Here is a 21279-nt window from a genome sequence, read left to right on the forward strand (position 1 = left end):
GGGCAAATATAGTGCTAATCTATAAAAAGGGGGGAAAGGACAACCCGGGAAATACAGACCAGTCAGCTTAACTTTTGTACCTGGAAAGATAATGGAGCAAATAATTAAGCAATCAATTTGCAAACATCTAGACGATAATAAGGTGATAAGTAACAGTCAGCATGGATTTGTCAAGAACAAATCGTGTCAAACCAACCTGAGAGAATTTTCTCTGACAGAGTAGTAAGCTTGTGGATTGGGGGAGGGGACGGGGAAAACAGTAGATGTGGTATATCTTGACTTTAGTAAAGCTTTTGATACGGTCTTGCGTGATCGTCTCATAAACAAACTAGGGAAATGTAACCTAGATGGAGCTACTATAAGGTGGGAGCAAAACTGGTTGGAATACCATTCCCAGAGAGTTACCAGTCATGCTGGATGGGCATAAAGAGTGGAGTCCCTCAGGGATCAGTTCTGGGTCCGATCCTGTTCAATAACTTCATCAATAATTTAGACAATGGCATGGAGAGTACACTTATAAAGTTTGCGGACAACACCAAGCTGGGAGGACTTGCAAGTGTTTTGGAGGATAGGATAATTCAAAATGATCTGGACAAACCGGAGAAATGATCTGAAGTAAATAGGATGAAATTCGATGAGGCCAAATGCAAAGTACTCCACTTAGGAAGGAACAATCAGTTGTATACATACAAAATGAGAAATGACTGCCTAAGAAGGAGTACTGCGGAAAGGAATCTGGAGGTCATAGTAGACCACAAGCTAAATATGAGTCAACATTGTAATGCTGTTGCAAAAAAAGCAAACATCGTTCTGGGATGTATCAGCAGGAGTGTTGTAAGCAAGACACGAGAAGTAATTCTTTCACTCTACTCCGCGCTGATTAGGCCTCAACTGGAGTAGTGTGGCCAGTTCTGGGCACGACATTTCAGGAAGGATGTGGACAAATTGGAGAGAATCCAGAGAAGAGCAACAAAAATGATTAAAGGTCTAGAAAACATGACTTATAAGGGAAGATTGAAAAAACTGGATGTGTTTAGTCTGGAAAATGAAATGAACACATGCAACACATCTCAAAGCACAACAGTTACAAAAGGTTAATAACCATTTTTTCTTCTTCCAATGATTGCATACATGCATTTCACTCTAGGTGTCTTCCAAGCAGTTAAGTAGGCAGAAGAATCTGAGTTCATGTACACAAAGACAGCAGTACAGCTCAATCAAATCTGGCTCCATCTCTTGAATGCTGACTGATGGCGTAATGGGAGGAGAATGTGTGCACCAAAGACAGGTTACTGTTTTACACATTTTGTGAATAGAGATTGGCACTAAGAATGCTTCTGAGGATGCTTGCGATCTTGTTGAATGAGCAGTCAGGTTAGTTGGTAGCAAAACACCTGCCCTGAACATAAATATATGAAGTTATCCAGGACAAAAAACTGTCTGAAGATATTGCGAGACCTTTCATCCTGTCTTCTACAACCACAAACAGTTGGGTGGACCTCCAGAATGGTTTAGTTCTTTTTATGTAGAAAGTTAGACAGATTCTAACATCCAACGAGTGATGACGTTATTCACTCCTACTTGCATGAGGTTTCATGTAAAAGACAGGTAGGTAAATTGCCTGATTGCTTTGAAATTGTGAAACCATTTTCAGGAGAAAATTGGGGTGAGGATGTAAATACATCTTATCCTTAAAGAAGATTGTGTAACGGAGGCTCTGATGGGAGAACTCAAAGTTCTGACACTCTGCTGGCCAAAGTGATAGCAACTAAGAAAACCACTTTCTAGGAGAGGCATAATAAGCAACAAATTGCTAAAGGCTCAAACAGTGGTCCCACAAGTTTTGACCCCAGGTTCAGATCCCAACGAGAAACCGGCTTCCTTACTTGAAGGTATAACCTTTCTATGCCTTTGAGGAATCTGTCATTTGAAAAAACAGATTGGTTATCCATCTGAGGGTGGAAAGCTGATATTGCTGCCAGGTGTGTCTTGACAGAGGAGATTGCTAAGTCTTGCTGTTTCAGGTGCAATACATATTTACGTATGTTTTATATGGATTAATGCATCGGCGAGACTCAACGTTGGGATGCCCAGACTGAGAACAGCTTTCATTTCAAGAGGTAAGTAGCTCTGGTGGAGGACTCTTACAAACTTACTCTGAGCTAGCCTGCTCTCTGGGACTGAGACATGAAGCTTCCAGGCCATCAGATGAAAGGAGCTCAGATTCGAGTGGAGCAGCTGACCATAGTCCTGGGAGATCAGGTCTGGATGCAACAGAAATGGGACTGGAGACGCCACTGAAACATCTAGTAGAATGGCAAATCAATGTTGGTGGGGCCGTGCTGGGGCTATCACAATACCCCAGGCCTGGGCTCGCTTAATCTTTAGCGGTGTTCTGTGCATGAGCAGGATAGGTGGAAAAGCATAACAAAATTGCCCATCCAAGGCAGCAAGAAGGCATCTGTGATGGAACCCATAGTGTGGCCTTGTAGGGAGCAGAACTGCCGACACTTTGTTGTACCTGTATGCAAATAGGTCTATTCAGGGTATGTCCTACTGCTGGAAAATGTGTCTCGCCACATCTGGACAACAGACCACTCATTATTACTGTCATAAACAGTTAGTTAAGGGTTAAGGTTTTTTTTCTACCTGTAAAGGGTTAACAAGCAGTACCTGTGGACACCTGACCAGAGGACCAATGAGGGACAAGATATTTTCAAATCCCTGTGGAGGGAAGTTTTTTTTCCTGTTCTTTGTTTTTTTAGAGAGTCTCTCTTGGGAGTTGAGGGAGTCCAGACATCTTAATCAAGTCCTCCCAGGTTTCTGCAATAAATTCTTCTATTCAAGCTAGTGAGTATTAGCAAGGAACTAGTATTCTTATACTTTTATTTCTGTATTTGCAATTCTGTGTTTTGCTATAGAATTTCTTTAATTCTGTACTGTTATTGCTTTTACTGAAAAAGAAAGGAGGGGGAATAAATCTTTTCTGTAAAGGACTTGGTTGATCTTTCCTTGGGTGGATTCTCAGGGAAAGGGGAGGAGGGAGGCATCTCTCTGTAGTTGGATCCCGGTATCTCTCCTAGGAAAAGGGAGGGGGGAGGAAGCAGGGGGGAATGGTTTATTTCTCCTGGGTGTAAGAACTCCATGGATTTGGGGCTCTTGGAATCCCCAAGGATTTTGGGGAAGGACTGTGTCCCAATACACGTACATTATTGGGTGGTGGCAGCTTTTACCAGATCTAAACTAGGATTTAAGTTTAGATAAATCCATGCAGGTCCCCATATTGGAACCCAACAGCTCTAAGTGGGGGTGAGACCTATGACATGGTAGGCAGCGGCTGGGATAAATTAAGAACCAGAGAAGCCATTGAGAGCTATTCTTTCCCTCTAGAGCAGGGAAGCAGCCTGAGAAGAGCGGCGGGTAGAAGTATTCAGCTTCTACCAAGGTACTGTTAGAAGGAGTTTTTTCAGCTGGGCTAAGCTGAAGGGAGCTATTCTCTTCTTCTAGAGCAGGAAAGCAACCTGAGAGAAGAGAGGGGGGTAGAAGTATTCAGTTCTAACATGGTTTTGTTAGAAGAAGATTTTCAGCGAGGCTAGCTGGAGGGAATAAAGTTTTCCAGCAGGCTTTGTTGGAAGCAGTTTATCTTTCTGGTTGCTTGGACAGGCAGCTTGAGGAAAAGGAGGTGTAGGGTTTTCTAACAAGGCTTTTGTTAGAAGGGACACCTACTGAGAGGGTACTTAGCAATTTGCAAGACACAGTTGCAAAACCGGTTTGTTTAGTGCTGTGAGGAGGAGGGGGACATTTTTTTTTCTCTTTCTCAGTCTAAAGCACAGTTGGTAGCTGTAAACCAGCTACATCAGCATAACACCAAATACAAATACAGAGTTTTTGTTTCTTTTCTATTCAGTCTCTCCGGGAATAGAAAGGGGTAGGAATTGGGGTAAACAGTTCACTGACTGCAGAGGGGTGTGGCCAGCACCAAAAAGCACAAAGACATAAGTACCAGTCAAACAGCTGACCACAAGAGAAAGCTGAAGCAGCAAGAGGCTGACCACAGGAGGGCGTTGGAGCTCCAGAGGGAGGCCCACCAGCAGGCCCTGGGATTAGCAAGAGCTAACCCACATGTTCCAGCCAACCCTAACAATCCTTCTCCAGGCACTGTTCCCCATCCCAAGAAATTTCCCACCTACATGGCAGGTGAGGACACTGAGGCCTTCTTGAAAAATTCTGAAAGAACCTGCCATGGGTACAGCATCCCTGAAGACCAGTACAAGGACTGGTCAGGACAGTGGACTTTTGCTGTCTATGACAATTATTCCATCCCCATGCTACATGGGGAAGACTTGGCCAACCATGTGAAGCTGGCCAAGGGGGGGGGAGGTGGTCACCCGCAGCCAGGCCAAACGAGCAGGCACTCCCATCCCTGTTCCTGAGCCATCCACCAGGACCCCGTCTGTGTTACCAGAGACCCAGACAGAGGTGGTGGAACCGGATCTCATGCCAACAACTACAGCAGCCATAGTACATCCAGTCCCAGAACCAGAACTGGAAGAGCAACCAGCGGCAGAACCAGCACCACCACTGACGCCAGCGCTTGCAACTCCACCGCCAGAGGGCACCAACGAGCCTGAACTGGCAGAAGCAGCAGACAACCCTACCCAAGAGGCTCAGCCAGAGCCTGAAATATCACCTAGTGCACCAGTGGAGAGCGGTTCACAGTCAACGGAAACAACCTCATCACCTACATCGCTTCCAGAGGGATCAAGCCCAAGTCCACAGTCTATGGAGGAACTGGTGTCTCCAGCCTCAAGGGAACAGTTCCAGACTGAGCAGGAAGCCGATGACAGCCTTAAGAAAGCTTGGGCGGCGGCACGGAGCAACCCACCGCCTCTCAGCTCTTCTAACCGATCCCGGTTTGTATATAAAGAGCTTCTTTCTGGTGGACACCAGGAAGGCTGGCATCCTCAAAAACGGTTGGTGGTTCCAACTAAGTACCGGGAAAAGCTCTTAAGCTTAGCCCATGATCATCCCAGTGGCCATTCTGGGGTGAACCGAAGCAAAGACAGGTTGCGAAGGTCCTTCGACTGGGAGGGGATGGGCAAGGCGGTTGCCAATTATGTCCGGTTTTGTGAGGTATGTCAAAAGGTAGGAAAACCCCAAGATCAGGTCAAGGCCCCTCTCCAACCACTTCCCATAATTGAGGTCCCATTTCAGCGAGTAGCTGTGGATATTATGGGTCCTTTCCCAAAGAAGACTCCCAGAGGAAAGCAGTACATACTGACTTTTGTGGACTTTGCTACCAGATGGCCGGAAGCAGTAGCTCTAGGCAACACCAGGGCTAAAACTGTGTGCCAGGCCTTAACTGACATTTTTGCCAGGGTAGGTTGGCCCTCCGACAGTCTTACAGATTCGGGAACAAATTTCCTTATCAGGCACCATGAAAGACCTGTGGGAAGCTCATGGGGTGCATCATTTGGTTGCCACCCCGTACCACCACCAAACCAATGGCCTGGTGGAGAGGTTTAATGGAACTTTGGGGGTCATGATCCGTAAATTCATAAATGAACATTCCAATAATTGGGATCTAGTGTTGCAGCAATTGCTGTTTGCCTACAGGGCTGTACCACATCCCAGTTTAGGATTCTCACCATTCGAGCTTGTGTATGGCCATGAGGTTAAGGGGCCATTACAGTTGGTGAAGCAACAATGGGAGGGGTTTACGCCTTCTCCAGGAACTAACATTCTGGACTTTGTAAGCAACCTACAAAACACCCTCCGACACTCTTTGGCCCTTGCTAAAGAGAACCTAAAGGATGCTCAAGCAGAGCAAAAGGTCTGGTATGATAGACATACCAGAGAGCGTTCCTTCAAGGTAGGAGACAGGTCATGGTCTTGAAGGCGCTACAGGCCCATAAGATAGAAGCGTCATGGGAAGGACCATTCACGGTCCAGGAGCGCCTGGGAGCTGTTAACTACCTCATTGCATTTCCTAATTCCTCCTTAAAACCTAAAGTGTACCATGTTAACTCTTTAAAGCCCTTTTACCCCAGAGAATTACAGGTCTGTCAATTTACAGCCAAGGGAGGAGATGACGCTGAGTGGCCTGAAGGTGTCTACTACGAAGGAAAAAGAAATGGTGGTGTGGAAGAGGTGACCCTCTCCACAACCCTGGAACGTCTACAGCGGCAACAGATCAAGGAGCTGTGCACTCGCTTCGGCCCTTTGTTCTCAGCCAACCCAGGACGGACTGAGCAAACGTACCACACCATTGACACAGGTAATGCTCACCCGATTAGAACCCCACCCTACCGGGTGTCACCTCATGCCCAAGTTGCTATAAAACAGGAGATTGAAAACATACTGGAGATGGGTATCATCCGCCCCTCTACCAGTGCATGGGCATCTCCAGTGGTTCTAGTTCCCAAACCAGATGGGGAAAATACGCTTTTGCGTGGACTACCGAAAGCTTAATGCGGTAACCCGCCCTGACAACTACCCAATGCCACGCACCGATGAGCTCTTGGAGAAATTGGGACATGCCCAGTTCATCTCCACAATAGATTTAACCAAGGGATACTGGCAAGTACCACTAGATGAACCCGCCAAAGAAAAAATCTGCCTTCATCACCCATGCAGGGGTGTATGAATTTAATGTGCTTCCGTTCGGACTGCGGAATGCACCCGCCACCTTCCAAAGGCTGGTAGATGGTCTACTAGCAGGATTGGGAGAATGTAGGCAACTGCACCTCGATGATGTGGCCATTTTTTCTGACTCATGGCCCGAACACCTAGAACACCTGGAAACGGTCTTTGAGCGCATCAGGCAGGCAGGACTAACTGTTAAGGCCAAAAAGTGTCAAATAGGCCAAAACAGAGTGACCTACCTAGGGCACCAGGTGGGTCGAGGAACCATTAACCCCCTACAGGCCAAGGTGGAGGCTATCCAAAACTGGCCTGTCCCACGGTCAAAGAAACAGGTCCAATCCTTCTTAGGCTTGGCCGGATATCACAGGCGATTTGTACCACACTACAGCCAAATTGCTGCCCCACTAACTGATCTAACCAGAAAAGTGCAGCCAAATGCTGTTAAGTGGACTGATGAGTGTCAGAAATACCTGCTGAGGTGATCTGCTAGCTCATTCTGTGCCTCCAAAAGATAAGAGGTCTCAAGATTGATTGAGTGGGCTATGCAAAATTCCCATAGCTGCACTGCTTCCTGACAAAGGAGGGAAGAGCAAGCGCCTCCTTGCCTGTTGAGATATAACATGGCTGCAGTGTTGTCTGAGAGACAAAAGTTTCTGCCCCTAATGTGGGGCAGAAAGACTTGACTGGCAAGGCAAACCTCTCTGAGTTCCCTGACATTTACATGAAGGGAAAGTTCTGCCAAAGACCAAAAGGACCTGAATTCTAGCACTGACGCATCTGAGACCAAAGTCACTGACAGTTTTGGGTGTATAAAAGGAGTGTCCACACAAACGGTAAGAGGATCCAACCATCAATTTAGGGACAAGAGAACATGTGGAGGTACACAAGTACAGTGTCGAGATGGAGATGACTTGGTGAATACACCGATCTGGAGGGATCTGAGATGCAGCCTTGCATATTGTGTACATATGTACACAAGGCCATATGACCTAGGAGCCTCATACAATTTCGGGCTGTTGTGATTGGATGATATTTGAGATGCGTTACCAGGGATCGGATTGATTGGAATTGAACCTCTGGGAGGTAGGCCCTGGCCTGGATAGAATACAGCACAGCCCATACAAACTCTATCCTCTGCACCGGAAAGAGGGAAGACGTGTCTTCATTTATCAGAGGGCCTATTGCCTTGAATGTCAACTTGATGAGTCAAACGTTGGACACTACCTGAGCCCTGGACCAGCCCTTGACTAGCCAATCATGTAGATAAGGGTAGACCTGCACCCTTAAGGTCCTCAAGAAAGTTGCCACTACTGCCATGCATTTTGTGAACACCAAAGGAGCTGCAGACAGGCTGAACAGTGTTACTGGTTCACTATGAATCTGAGGAATGTTTTGTGTCCTTGGTATACTGACACATGAAAGTTAGCATCTCTCAAATCAAGGGTGGCGTACCAGTCTCCGGGAGCCCGAGCGGGCATAACGTATGCCAGGGTGACCAGATGGAACTTTATCTTTCTGAGATAGTGGTTGAGTTGACAAAGTTATAAAACAGGTCTGAGACCTCCCTTGTCTTTCAGAATTAAGAAATAATGTGAGAAGAAACCCTTTCCTCAAATTCTGCAGAACGTCTTCCATGGCTCCCACCCAAAGGAGAGATTGAATCTCCTGGACCAAAAGTTCTTCCAGAGAGGGGTCCCTGAAGCTGAACAAGGAGGGAGAGTGGGAAGGAGGATTAGAAATAAACTGGAGAGTATACCCCCCTTCTACAGTGCTTGGTATACGACCCAAGGGATTTAAGGGTTGCTCTCGAGTCTTTTAATCCATGAAGCTTCACGTCTGTCTGCTCAGAAAAGTGCAAAGCTCCTTCAAAAGGCAGGTCCTGAATAGTCTTGTTGGACCTCCTGCGAGGCCGTCGCCACTGATTTTCCCTCGTCCACTAGTGAGGAGAACTCTTGCCCGGCCTCTTGTGGAAGCAAGTCTTTGAAGTTTTGCATGGAGTCCCACATGTTAAAATCATATCTGCCCAGCAACGTCTGCTGGTTTGTAATTTTGAGTTATAACCCCATGACAGAATAAACTTTCCTACTGAACTCAAATTTCTTTGAGTCCTTTGATTTTGGGGTTGTACCCTGATGACCCTGTCTTTCTCACTCATTGACACCAGATACCAACAAGGATCCCAAAGGGGGAGGGGGCTAAAGGAACTCAACCTTGGGTGGGAACATAGTATTTTTGTTCAGCCCTTTTTGAAGCAGGGGGAAAGGATGCGATGGTCTGCCACAGAGACTTAATTGAGTCCATAATGCCCTCACTTTTGAAGGGCCCACAGTGGCTAACATGTCAACCAGGCTGCAGGAAGACACTTTCACTACCTCCATCTGTATGCTCAGATCTAAGGCCACTCTCTTTAAAAGACCTTTTTCATAACTGGTGTTCTTCGAGATGTGTTGCTCATGTCCGTTCCACAATAGGAGTGTGCCCTCGTCATGTGCTCCAGTGCCAGAAGTTTTTCCTCTAGTAGTATCCTTAGGGGAGTGCCCCTAGCGACCCCTGGAGTGGAGCCTCTATGGCGTAGTATAAGGGGCACTGTGCGCTCCCCCCAACCTCAGTTCCTTCTTGCCAGACAACTCCGACAGAGGGGAAGGCAGGTGGGAGGTAGACTGGACATGAGCAACACATCTCAAAGAACACCAGTTATGGAAGAGGTAACTGTCTTTTCTTCTTCGAATGATTGCTCATGTGCATTCCACAATAGGTGATTCCAAGCTATATCTGTTGGAGGTGGGTAGGAGTTCACAGACTCTCAGGACGGAGCACAGCCCTGCCGAACCTGCGTCCTCCCTGGTTTGGGAGACAACTGCATAATGCGAGATGAACATGTGAACCGAAGACCATGTGGCAGCCCTACAAATGGGGACATGGGCCAAAAAGGCAGCTGACGAGACTTGCGCCCTAGTCAAGTGTGACCTCACAATCAGCGGCGGAGGAACTCCCGCCAGGTCATAACAGGTACAGATACACAAGGTGATCAAGTTGGAAAGCCGCTGAATGGAGATCAGCCAACCTCTCATACATTTGGCAGAGGTGATGAACAACTGCAAAGATTTCCTGAACGGCTTCGTACATTCCAGTTAAAAGGCCAAAGCCCATCTCACATCCAGCACGTGGAGGTGGCACTCCTCACTGGACGCATAGAGCCTGGGACAGAGCACTGGTAGGAAGATGTCCTGACCCATGTGGTAGGTGGAGACCACCTTGGGGAGGAATGAAGAATGCAGTCAGAACTGGACCGTATCCTTGTGGAACACCATATACAGGGGCTCGGATGTCAGGGCCCAGAGCTCCGAGACGCGTTGAGCTGATGTGATCACCACCCGTACATGGTGTTCCACAAGGATAAGGTCCAGCTCCCACAACCCGAGGGCTTCCTGGCATAGGGCAGAGGAGCTGGCCCTACCTTGCCTGTTCATGTAAAACATCAAGGCCGTATTGTCCGTGAGAACCCTGACCACTCTACCCTCCAGGTGCAAGTGGAAGGCCACATATGTCAGACAGATCACCCTGAGCTCCTTGACATTTATATGCAGGGCAAGGCCCTGCACAGACAACAGACCTTGGGTCTGAATGTTCCCCCACATGGGCTCCCCACCCTAGGTCCGACACATCGGACACCAGCTCCATTGATGGGGGTCTGCCCCTGAACGGGACCCCATGGAGCATGTTCCCGGGGAGGAAGAACCACCATTTTAGGGAGGCGATCACTGGTTCAGGCACAGTGAGGACTTTGTCCATCCTGTCTCTTGACTGGGAGAACACAGAGGCCAACCAGAGCTGGAGGAGCCTCATCCTGAGCCTGGCATGGCGAACCACATATGTGCACGCCAACATGTGACCCAGAAGCTGGACGCACGCTCTGGCTGTGGTCGCGGGGAACCTTGTGACTGTGTCGATGAGCCATTTTAGTGTCTCAAATCTGTCCAGTGGGAGGGAGGCCCTGGACGATGTCATGTCCGGGACTGCCCCAATACACTCAATGTGCTGCACCGGGACTAAGCTGGACTTGGTGTCGTTTACCATCAGGCCCAGAGTGGCGGACGTGGACAGGAGGAGCGCAACGTGATCCCACACCTGAGCCCTGGAGCTATCCTTGACCAGCTAATTATCAAAATAGGGAAGATCTGAATCCCACGACATCTGAGGTAGGCTGCTACCACAGACATGCACTTTGTGAATACCCTGGGAGCAGTGGACAGGCCAAACGGAAGGACCGTAAGTTGGTAGTGTTCCTGCCCAACCGTGAAACGGAGGAAACCTCTGTGCCCCTCGAATATATGAATGTGGAAGTACATGTCCTGAAGATCGAGGGCGGCGTACCAGTCCCTGAGATCCAGGGAGGGGGTGATAGAGGCCAGGGAGAACATGCAAAACTTGAGCTTTATCTGTACTGGTTTAGGCCTCGCAGTTCCAGGATGAGCCTGAGCCCCCTTTTGGCCTTCGGGGTAAGGAAGTAGCGGAAGTAGAAACCATTGTGTCTGAACTCCGCTGTCACCATTTCCGCCACTCCTAAGCCAAGGAGCCGCTCCACCTCCTGCTTGAGCAGGGCCTTGTGAGAGGGGTCCCCCAGGAGGGACGGGGACAGAGGGTTGTTGAGTGGGGTAGAGGTAAACTGGAGGATGTAGCCCTAAGAGACAGTGTTGAGGACCCATTGGTTCAAGATCAGCCGCAACCACTCCGGGAGAAAAGCGCACAATCGGCTGGAGAAGGGGAAGCTTTATTGTGGGTTGATCCCCAGGCGTCCCATTAAAATTGACCTTTTCCTGCCTGTTTACCCTTGGAAGGCCCAGGTTGGAGGGCAGACCGGGACTGCCTCTGTGGGCGTTTCTTATAGTCCCTTGTCTTTTTATAAGGGGGCTCATACTTAGAATGGGTGGTCGGGGTGGGAGCCTGCTGAGGCTTAGTATCAGTAATCTATGAAATCACCATCAAGGTGAAGCCACCTAATTCGCACACTCGACTAACCAGATTCTACTTTGTGGAGTAATGTCGGCACACAGCTTTCTAGCCGGAATTAGCCCACAGTGCTGCTAGCTAGATGACGCCTGGGGGAGCTTGTCGGCTTGAATTGCTGACGGGCCACACACCCGCGCACTTAGAATGACCGCAGCTGTCTGACACAGCTCTGGTTTGAATCACCAATTTGCATTCCATGAAAAAAATTTGACAGCAATCTTGCTTCGCTCTTCGCAGAATCGCATCAGGCGGCAGCAACGGCAAAGAAGCAAGGCGCAGAGCCAGCATGGAGGTCCCAGCAGAGGAAGCCATGATCCTCGTCCAGATCCAGGTGTGCTCGGGAAGGCCAGGAGGGCGAGGCCTGACCGGGCGAGATGTGGTCTTCGAAGGTCATGGAACCCACCAAAGACAAGGAGCGCGTGCAGTGCGGAACGCAGAAGACCTGCGAAGTGAAGGATAATAAGACAAGACAAAAGCCGCAGCAAGCGCGTGAAAGCGCCGCCCAAGAGACAAAAGACTCAAGGGTAAAAAAAGCATGCCATTCCGGGTGGCCCTGGCCGCCAGCCCCCCACACACTGCGGACTCCGAGGGGCGGAATAGTGTAGTGCCACAGTTCCAGACCAGTGTTCCAGGAGGGGGGAGACGAGAAAGGGACTTAGTCCTCTCCCGCTCCGGGGGCGGATGGGGAGCATCCTCTTTAGAGGAGGGAGGGACTCATCATCTCAAGACTCCGCCTTTCTGACAGCCCCTCTCTCTCAGGACTCCTCACAGGAATCAGGACAGGAAGGATCAGATACAAACAGGGACTCCTTTGAATCAGGGAAGGATCATTATAAAAAAGGGGAAATATTATAAACATTTTTTAGGAAAATAAATAAATTTAAACAAATACAAATTACAACAAATATTTTTACAATATAAAAAAAAAAACAAAAAAAGCTCTCAGAGACAAGCTGGAAAAGAAGCAGCAAACCTCTGGGCAGGAGAGAAATTTCAGCAAAGGTCTCAGCAAGAGGTTTGCCAAGAAGCACACTTTTAGAGGGGCTTGAAGAGGTGCCCAAGAGGTGCCATGGGAGCATGGCAGGGCAGGGTGCGGTCTGGGGACCATCGCGCAGCATCGTGCCTCTCTGTGTGGGCAGGGGGGGGTCCGCCTCTGTGCAGGGCTTCTGCCTAACACGCCTCTCTGTGATGTCGGTACTGTATCTATTGTGCATAGTTAGCTTTTAGTGTACTGTTACTATGTAGTGTTGGAGCTTTTTTGTTTTTGGTGGACTTTAGAGTTTTACTAGAGTTTTACTTTTATGAAGTAAAGAACAGAATTTCGCTAACAATACTTTGCTGCTCGCACTTGCATACTTTAGACAGGGGAAAGAGGAACAGATACAGGGGTCTTTCTGGCTCTTGCTGGCAGCCCCTGCAGGCAGCCATCTTTTCTGCTTTCATCTTTTCTGCTTTGCACATTAGCACTTCTGTACAGCACAGCTTGCAACTAACTGAGAAGCACTCTGTTCTTGCTCTAGAGCCATGCAGTGTGCTAGAGAGCCAGGCGCGCCCATGAAGGACGCGCCTAAGGATCCTAATGAGAGCGATCTCTCCCTGAGACTTAGTTCCGCTCTCTGACAGACTCCTCTCAACTCTTCTTGTCTGATGACTAGACTGTGACTACTGGAGTGAACCTTCTTGTTTACTGTTGGGAAATCTACTACACTTTCACATCCATCTGCTGGGCTTATCCCCGACTGCCAGATGCTTATTTCCAAGAAAACAGAGGGACGGAATGTTCCAGGAACTGGGCTCCTTCCAGAGACTCCCGGCCCAGCTGGCAGACAGCCAGCGGCAGAGCGATGCCAGCAGAGCAGAGCACAGGCAGAAGAGGCCAGGAGCAGAGCGGAGGGAACAGAGTGGAGGCGGCAGGCCTGGAGAGTCGAGAGCAGCAGCGCGGCAGCGCCGGTCCTGGAACTGGAGGAGGCGCAAGACCAGCGCCAGGAAGCAAACGCATGCTGAGCCGCTGGGTCGCATGAGCCTGCAAGACCGCAGCCCGCGCCCCCCCCAAACACCCAAGACCCAAGTAGGAGGCCTGCAGTGCATGAGGGCCCGTCCCTGCAACGCACCTCACCCGCAGCACACCCCAAAGTGACAAGAGACAACTGTCTGGACTGAGAATTGCACTACACATTTCTTTACAGCATCAACAGTTCCCAACCCAAGTTCAATACCCCAAAAGCTCTTTGGTGTAACTGACTACTGTTACTGACTGTTGTACTGGGAAGACTCTGTGTTTCTGTGATGTTCTGTGTTTCTGTGGGCTGTTCTGTTCTGCATGCTGCTGCTGTGTCAGCTGGCCAGACTTTGCTGCAACTGCAGTCACACAGCAGGGCACACACAGACTGCAGTCACCAGGCACCAGGCACACACTGGGTGGGTCTTGGCCTCTGGGTGTACTGTTGTGCAGGCTTTGGTGCCAGGTGGTGTTCAATTGGTGTGTGCTGGTGCTTGCTCTTGGTGCATTTGGACCGTGGATGACATCCCCCCCCCCGAGTGCCCAAACCCACCTCATCTAGACCATCCAGCAGAGCCTCTCACCCCACCCCCACCCCCCTCCCCCCCCCCCAACCCACCCACAGCCCACCCTGGCCACCTCATCCTCCCCCCCCACCACCTCACCCAAACCAAAACCACCCCTTAACCAGCACAGAAAGCTTCCATGCTTCCACCATTCTTGAATAAAATAAAATGCAAAGTCAACGAAAAATTTAATTTATTATTAATAAATTATGTAAAAATTTATTAAAAATTACCTGGAAAGGGGGAAAACTTTAAAGACTCATCTTAAAAAAAAAAGGGGAAAGTCACAGGTTACCCTCTCTTGCGAGGAAACTCGCCAAAGCCCTCCTGATGCTGCTCTGCGCCGCTGGGCTTAATATCTTCTCACGGTGCTCGCTGACGCTGGAACAGCAGCCAAAGGCAGCCACCTTGCCTCTGCGCCAAAGCAGCCAGGCCCTCCTCTCACTTAGATTTACTCTCACAGTGGAGCTAGCAGCACAGAGCGATAACAGCACACAGCAAGGAGCCGCTCCGACGGGATAAGTTTTCCATCTGTCCGCCACGCCAGTGCACACTCCACCACCTCTCCACACCCACGCAGCCGCACTCAGCCGGTAGTTTTTCAGTTCCTTTTCAGTCCAGAAGGCGCCTGTATAGGGCCTTCATGAGCCAGGGCAAGGCCCAGCTATAGGCGGGGTGAGCCAGGTCCCTAGCTGGCAGGCAACATCTGCATTGATCACCGGGAAGAAAGTGCCTGCCTGGTGGAAAGCCTTGTCAGACCTGAACCTGCCTGTTCCTGAAACGCGCACGAACACGCCCAACCTGAATGCCCGTTGCCCGCCAACCCAGCACCCACCACGCCAGCCATGCAAAGTAAGCCCTTCGGTTACTGTTTAACTGCATCTCCTGGGCTGGTGCCAGGGTATAGGGATGAGGGTGGCATAGTCCCAGATGCCCCCCCCATGGATAGAATCCCCATAGCCCCATACCGATGCCATCTATGATGACCTGGACCACTGCCTGGACATTGACGAGCTGCAGTTGCGCAGGCCAGTGGCCATTTCCATGACCCAAATCCCCACACGGCCCATGCCCCACGCAAGTGGTTCAAAGTGGCTGACCGTAGCGTCCGTGCTCCTGTGGCTATGGGCATGGCCAGAGGGCTGGGCAGCCAGGCTGCACGCATCCTTGTGCTCTGGCGGTTCAGGGTGGTCTCCAGGGCAGGGCAGGGCACAAAGTCAGAAGCAAGGAAAGTGCCCTTCGCGCATCCTCCCTGACCATCCCCACACTGTGTCCCCATGCTGCAGCACCTGGTCCTGCAGTCCACCAGATCTGCGCCTCCACCCACCACTTGATTCCCACCCACCCCATTGACCACCCCCCACCACCATGGTCTCCTGCCACTGCCTCTCCACTCTGACTCTCTCTCCTCCTCCTCACCTCCTCAGCCTGCCCCGAGCCCAGCATCTCATCTTGGAAGAGGTGAGGTGTGGAGTGGGCAGGAGAGGACAACGCGCGGCCATAAGTGCAGCGATGATCGCAGCGGGCTCCATGCTCGTGCTGCGCTAGTCCGCGCGCGTAACCGCGACCAGAGAAGAGCGCGAACAGATTTCCGCGCTCGAGAGCCAAGGAAGAGAGGAGGGCGGATTGACGACGCAATGATTTTTTACCATTTTTCCCCAGGTGCAATTCCAAAAAAATCCAACCAATGGCAGGGGAAGCGGGTGGGAACTGGGATAGCTTCCACAGTGCACCAAAGTCAAAAGTCCCGTGAATGTGGACTCAGGAGTCAAGTTGTGTTGTGTGTATTTATACACAACACAAATTTGAAAAAAAAATCCACAAATTCGACTTAAGTAGATTCGAAATAGTCCTGTAGTGTAGACAAGCCCTTAAACTTGGTCCTGGCTGGAGCCCGGACATAAAGGCCAAGGGTTGTAAGCGTTGTACGGAAATCTTTCAGGCCGTGCAATTACATGTCCATCTGTTCCGCAAACAGGGCCTTGCCACTGAACGGAAGGTCCTGCAAGGAGTTCTGCGCCTTGCTGGACAGCCCAGACAGCAAAAGCCACGATGCCCTCCTCATGGACACTGCGGAAGCCATAGACCTTGCAGCCATATCAGTGGCATCCGACACTGCCTGAAGGGTCACCTTTAAAGTAGTACTGAGTGTCAGTGAATGCAATGAGTAATAGTAAATGAGCAGTATGGTAATAACTTCATTGACTTATTTTGTTTAAGAGAATCCACCCTCAACATACAGGATTCTGAGGACTATCCACCTTCAAGATGACCATCATTTTCTATACAAACTGTGAAAAAAAATTCAAATGTCTACTATGCAGTTGGTCACAGACAATGCTGCAAATGTATCCTATTTCTTCTTCTCATCTTTGAGAGTCCCAAGCTAATAACATATGGTTACAGTGCTCATTTGATGCACCTCCTAGCCAAAGACTTCAGTGTTCTAGAAATAAAGGTTAATGTTGTGGAAATTGAAAAAACACTTCCATAACAACCACTTTGCAGCAGCTGCTCTGAAAAAAAGTGGGAGGAATCAAGCTAACTCTCCCACAAGAGGTACGATGGAACTCAGTAGTGGACTGTTTTGAGCACTATATCAAGAACTGGCCTAATCTGATGACAGTTTGTGAACAAAATCGTGAAAAAAAATAGATGGCACTGTCACTGCCAAAGTTCTGAACATTGGGCATAAGAGAAATGTTGAAAACATGCTGAGTACCCTGAAGTCTATTTCTGTAGCTTTGAAAAAAATGCAGGGAAACTGCTGTTTTATTGCTGATGATGTTGAAATTTGGAAGGAACTGAGTGAGATCTTAAAAAGAGAAAAATGCAATGACAGAGTTAAATTACAAGCAATAAAAAAAAATTTAAAAAATGGGACAAGCACTGTCTGCAGCTCATTTTCTTGCAAATATTCTCAATACTCAGTACCAGGGTCAAACCTTAACCAACTCCTCTTCTTCAGTAGTTATGACACGGACATCCAGCAATCATTCCTCCATAACGCCAACTATAATAAACTTCAGAGCTAAGGGTGAACCATTCAAGAAATATGTTTGCTGATGATGTTTTAAGTCACTTAAGCACTTGGATTCAGAGACTGTTGAAGTGACAATCTCACTTTTAACAGCAGTAGCTTCTTCTGCTGGTGTAGAAAGAATATTTTCTTCCTTTGGACCAATTCATTCCGAACTGAGAAATCATTGGGAACCTGAAAAAGCAGGAAATCTTGTTTTTCTTTTCCAGATTCTGAACAAACAGGAAAATGAAGGTGTAGATGACCGAGTTAGCTGCAGAAACCAATATTTTAAGTTTCTCATGTTGACCTGGCTGACATAGTCAATTTAATTTTTGTTTTTTTAAGTAATTTCATCTAACTATTTTAGTTAAACAAAAACAAACCTGATTTTAAAAAAACTTGAATGTTTAATTAAATTAAAAAATTCATATGCTTGTTTGTTAAAACAATATATGTTTGCTCTTTAAGAAAAAAATCCAGAAAACATAACGTTGTTGTTTTAGTTAAATAAAACAATTTAAATGTCTGTCTGGTGATGTTCTCCTCCTAATACAGCATGGCAAGAAAATCCTCCAAATATTAATGATTAACCTGTTGAATTGGAGATAGTTCACCTCCCTTGATTTCATAAATATCTGCTTCAATTACCTTTGGTAAATGAAGTAACTAAACAATCATTCATTTTCTGATACAGCTGTAAAACTAATCTGAAAAGTTTTCAAAATAGTCTTCTGACTAGTGATTTAAATCATGATTTAAATCAAATCCACCCTGACCCAGTCTATACATGAACAAGACACTGTGTATTCCACAGTTAAGTATGCTCCACAATCTACAGCCTTAATTTAAAAAAAAGTGGCTCTCTTGCATTCATGGGTGAGAAGATAACAATCAATGCAAACTTATACTGTGTTGTCTTCACACATCTGCAGACTGCCTGAAACAAAGAGCTTGGAAAGGTTTAAGATGTGTCATTTATTTCAGTGGGGCAATCTCTGAAGCCTGAATGGTGGAAATTTAAAAACAAAATTATTTCAGCAAAAAGTATCCAACCTATGTGTTTACCCCGTAACTGAAACCACTCAAGCTTTTTCTTGCGTCAAAAGCCCCAATAATGCCCTCAACACATCTATCAAAATTCCCAGCTTCTCTTCAATTTCTTGGAGACAATTATAAATTGCCAATACAAAGATCTGTGTCACTCAGAAATCTGTGGTGGATTAGCAAAATAAACTGCATTATATTACAACACAAGAAGGTGTACTGTAATGACTGTATTGGTCTTAAGTATCAGAGGGGTAGCCGTGTTAGTCTGGATCTGTGTAAGCAAAAAGAATCTGCACTAACAATAGACAGAGAGGCAGCATTTTTTGCATAATTACCCACTTCTTATGGAATCTTCTTCTTCTTGCACAAGAGAAGGGGGTTTCACCACGAAAGCTCATGCTGCAAAACGTCTGTTAGTCTATAAGGTGCCACAGGATTCTTTGTTGCTTTTGTATTGGTCTTCAGGTTTAATTCAATAAAAATCTCCATTACTTCATTCCAATAAAAAGGTTGCAGATTTTCCAATTTGCCTTAGAAACCAGGGTCTTAACACACAATTTAGACCCAGCGTGGGAGACGGTGCAAAGGGCCTAGTATACAAATTATCCTGCAACAACTGAGAGCTGTACTTTACGTGAAATTGTTTAAGTTTTTATAAAGTCCCTACATATTTAAAGCAAAAATGAAACACCAAAAAAGCATAAAACAAAAAAACCCCAAACAGATCACTGGACCTTTTAAATCTAGTGGAATCTTAATTAGGTGTGATATGCCTCATACATTAATTAAGTTACACAAAATTTCTTACAAACTGCGCTTAATTAACTTTCCTGCTTTCCTCAATTTAGGACACAAGCATTGCTTTGCCAGTACTTTATAGCAGAGTGCATTGAAGCATCATCTGTAAGATCTTACATGAATAATTGTTTTAAGCAAACTAAGCAGGTACACACACAATGAAACAATATGGACAGTCTAAACTATATTTGTGTACAAATACTAAAGGAAAACATGTTCAGTAACATATTAACTTTACAACTTCATGATCCACTTTATAAGTCACTGTCATATAACGGAATCGTTGAGAAACTGATTGAATAAAACTACTTTAAATTGACTCAAACTGTAGACCAACTACAGTACTTTAAAATAATGAAAGTTACTCAACCACAGAGCAGTAAAAATAAGTTTCTATAAGAGTAATGATCAGCTGTCAGACTCTCATTATAATAAAGATTAGCCTTCACCGTCTACAAACAGAAATGAGAACCATGTCAGTCTAAACCAGCATAGAGCTACTAGGAACGTTTAACATTTATCTTTCATGAGGTTTGCTACAGAAGTAGACAGGCACACAGAAGTTTTGCTTTTTGTCAGTACCAGTGCAGAACATGATAGCTTCATGTTGAGGAGAATGATTCCATCCTGTCTTATGAAAGGAGACTCAAAGAGCTTGGCTTGTTTAGCCTAACCAAAAGAAGGTTATGGGGGGATATGATGGCTCTTTATAAATATATCAGAGGGATAAATATTGGGGAGGGAGAGGAATTATTTAAGCTTAGTACCAATGTGGACACAAGAACAAATGGATATAAACTGGACACTAGGAAGTTTAGACTAGAAATTAGACGAAGGTTTCTAACCATTAGAGGAGTGAAGTTCTGGAACTGCCTTCCAAGGGAAGTAGTGGGGGCAAAAGACATATCTGGCTTTAAGACTAAGCTTGATAAGTTTATGGAGGGGATGGTATGATGGGATAGCCTAATTTTGGCAACTAATCTTTGATTATCAGCAGGTAAGTATGCCCAGTGGTCTGTGATGGGATGTTAGATGGGATGAGATCTGAGTTACTACAGAGAATTCTTTCCTGGGTGCTGGCTGGTGAGTCTTGCCCACATGCTCAGGGTTTAACTGATCACCATATTTGGGGTTGGGAAGGAATTTTCCTCCAGGGCAGATTGGCAGAGGCCCTGGAAGTTTTTCACCTTCCTCTGCAGCATGGGGCATGGGTCACTTGCTGGAGGATTCTCTGCAGCTTGAGGTCTTTAAACCACGATTTGAGGACTTCAATAACTCAGACATAGGTTAGGGGTTTGTTATAGAAGTGGATGGGTGAGATTCTGTGGCCTGCATTGTGCAGGAGGTCAGACTAGATGATCATAATGATCCCTTCTGACCTTAAAGTCTATGAGTCTATCCAGACTTGATCCAGAGACCACTTGCAAGAGCTTATTCCAAGGATAAACTCAGTCTACTACTGTATTCTCCTTGCATGACAGGTACAGAATGGCTGTAAAATGTTTTGTGGGACAGAGCCAACTCCCCTCCCCTGAAGGGCTTCATAACAAGCACCAGTACGTCTCTGCTTGTTTTTGCAAAACATGATGGTCCGACTGCCTGTTTGAACCAGGAAAACCTTTTGAGAAAACAGGAAGCTGTTGGTCCTACATGCATCCACCCATCTCAGGTACATTTACATGCAGATGCTGCTCCTGGAGAACCCAAGTTCCTTGAGAGTGGAATATTTGTGTGTGGTTTACGCATTTCAGAATGGACACAACCATCGTCACTATAATTTACATGGTAGGAATTTAGAAATACATACCTAACTGCAGTTTGTCCCTGGACTGTCACCAGGATAGAGAGACCAAAAGATAAATTTATTACCCAGATAAAATGTAAATCCCTTTGATGTTTGCTTCCACTCAGTGGACCTTAAGGTCCAAGGTTGCCTCACATGAAGATGTGGAGGAGATGTGTACTAGGAATATAGTTGCAGTCATCAGATCCACCATTTGCAGCATGGTCTTAACTGTCACCTATTAGCTTATGCTTTCTATCAGAATGGGGATGCCTTGAATCCTGTCTTGACACAGGAAGGGGTTTAGTTGAGCCATGTCTTGCTCCTACCTACTCCAATTATCTGGTGTGGACAAGCTGAGACTTTGGATAGTTGAATATCAACTCTTGAATTGTTTGGGAATATGAAT

General features: G+C 47.0%; 1 protein-coding gene across 27 annotated transcripts in view; it reads right to left on the minus strand.

Annotated features, from left to right (window-relative positions):
- Positions 1-21279, minus strand: part of CLASP2 (cytoplasmic linker associated protein 2) — a 280902-nt gene that overhangs the window by 220785 nt on the left and 38838 nt on the right. The gene's annotated exons all lie outside the window — the stretch shown is intronic.

The sequence above is a fragment of the Mauremys reevesii genome, linkage group 2 (genome assembly GCF_016161935.1).
Source record: "Mauremys reevesii isolate NIE-2019 linkage group 2, ASM1616193v1, whole genome shotgun sequence".
Lineage (NCBI taxonomy): Eukaryota > Metazoa > Chordata > Testudines > Geoemydidae > Mauremys > Mauremys reevesii.